Source organism: Durio zibethinus, unplaced genomic scaffold, assembly GCF_047325235.1.
Source record: "Durio zibethinus cultivar Kanyao isolate XHJ-2024 unplaced genomic scaffold, ASM4732523v1 HiC_scaffold_2, whole genome shotgun sequence".
NCBI classification, from domain to species: domain Eukaryota; kingdom Viridiplantae; phylum Streptophyta; class Magnoliopsida; order Malvales; family Malvaceae; genus Durio; species Durio zibethinus.
In genome coordinates this window covers 797899-800398 of record NW_028323043.1, presented here as the reverse complement: position 1 = coordinate 800398, position 2500 = coordinate 797899, and positions in this window count along the sequence as shown.

Here is a 2500-nt window from a genome sequence, read left to right as displayed (position 1 = left end):
CATCGGCACACGCTGGGCCCTGGTGCGGGCGCTTGCCTCGACCACCATCGGCACACGCTCCGCCCTGGTGCGGTCGGTTGCCTCGAGCACCATCGGCACACGCTGGGCCCTGGTGCGGGCGCTTGCCTCGACCACCATCGGCACACGCTCGGCCCTGGTGCGGGCGCTTGCCTCGAGCACCATCGGCACACGCTGGGCCCTGGTGCGGGCGGTTGCCTCGACCACCATCGGCACACGCTGGGCCCTGGTGCGGCCGCTTGCCTCGAGCACCATCGGCACACGGTCGGCCCTGGTGCGGTCGGTTGCCACGAGCACCATCGGCACACGCTGGGCCCTGGTGCGGGCGCCTGCCTCGACCACCATCGGCACACGCTCCGCCCTGGTGCGGTCGGTTGCCTCGAGCACCATCGGCACACGCTGGGCCCTGGTGCGGCAGGTTGCCTCGAGCACCATCGGCACACGCTGGGCCCTGGTGCGGCAGGTTGCCTCGAGCACCATCGGCACACGCTGGGCCCTGGTGCGGCAGGTTGCCTCGAGCACCATCGGCACACGCTGGGCGCTGGTGCGGGCGCTTGCCTCGACCACCATGGACACACGCTGGGCCCTGGTGCGGCAGGTTGCCTCGATCACCATCGGCACACGCTGGGCCCTGGTGCGACAGGTTGCCTCGAGCACCATCGGCACACTATCGGCCCTGGTGCGGGCGGTTGCCTCGACCACCATCGGCACACGCTGGGCCCTGGTGCGGGCGCTTGCCTCGAGCACCATCGGCACACGCTGGGCCCTGGTGCGGGCGCTTGCCTCGAGCACCATCGGCACACGCTGGGCGCTGGTGCGGGCGCTTGCCTCGACCACCATGGACACACGCTGGGCCCTGGTGCGGCAGGTTGCCTCGATCACCATCGGCACACGCTGGGCCCTGGTGCGACAGGTTGCCTCGAGCACCATCGGCACACGCTGGGCCCTGGTGCGGGCGGTTGCCTCGACCACCATCGGCACACGCTGGGCCCTGGTGGGTTTAGGCACATCTTCAAATTTCTGTCGTGCCAATGCCATTTTTATGGCTTGTAAATTCATACAATGGTCCCCTAAGCCTTCACGTGAAGTTTCGTTGGAAGATGACTCGTTTTCTATTTTTCACGATTTTCGAAACTTTTTGCGGTTCGGGATTTTTTAAAATTTTTTTATAAGGATTTTTGGCACCAAATTTTGTAGGCATGATCCTTCTATTTTTGTTGGCATGCACAAAAAAATTCAGCTAAAAACTCGAAGTAGAGAAGATTTTGTGACCGTTTGAAAAAAGTGTCCCCATTTCAGACACTTTAACGGCTACTGGTAGCAAACCTGTAAAATCTCAAATGCTCTTTAAGGGGGTGTGAATTCTCAGAGGTTTGATGAGGGATAGGGGGCCAACACAAGGCCAAGTACCAGCACCCATCGCACATCATTTGCGCACACCCCCCCGGCCCCCCTCCCAATCGCCGGAACCCCAATGCCGCCGGTCAGGTTCTCCGGCGGTACTCCGGCGATGCTCCGGCGATGCTCCGGCGATGCTGTCCCGAGTGAAAAAAATGCGGCACCAGCACATGCTGGAGCCAAGCATGGGCACCGTGGCTCAAAATCGAACTTCGGCCAAGGCCTCGACCATCAATGGCACATGATGACGCATGGTGATGGCACATGCATCGACCATCATCGGCATAGGCTGCCCTTCGGTACGGGCACTTGCCTCGACCGCCATCGGCACAAGCTGGGCCCTGGTGTGGGTTGTTGCCTCGATCACAATCGGCACATGCTGAGCCTTGGTGCGGGCGGTTGCCTCGAGCACCATCGGCAGACCCTGGGCCCTGGTGCGGCCGGTTGCCCCGATAACCATCGACACACGCTGGGCCCTGGGGCGGGCGCTTGCCCCCAGCACCATCGGCACACGCTGGGCCCTGGTGCGGGCGCTTGCCCCGAACACCATCGGCACAAGCCGGCCCTTGGTGCGGGCTCCTGGCTCGACCACCATCGGCACACGCTGGGCCCTGGTGCGGGCGGTTGCCTCGAACACCATCGGCACACGCCGGCCCTTGGTGCGGCCGGTTGCCTCGACCACCATCGGCACACGCTCGGCCTTGGTGAGGGCGCTTGCCTCGACCACCATCGGCACACGCTGGGCCCTGGTGCGGGCGCTTGCCTCGACCACCATCGGCACACGCTCGGCCTTGGTGCGGGCGCTTGCCTCGACCACCATCGGCACACGCTGGGCCCTGGTGCGGGCGGTTGCCTCGACCACCATCGGCACACGCTCGGCCTTGGTGAGGGCGCTTGCCTCGACCACCATCGGCACACGCTGGGCCCTGGTGCGGGCGCTTGCCTCGACCACCATCGGCACACGCTCGGCCTTGGTGCGGGCGGTTGCCTCGACCACCATCGGCACACGCTGGGCCCTGGTGCGGGCGGTTGCCTCGACCACCATCGGCACACGCTGGGCCCTGGTGCTGGCGGTTGCCTCGAC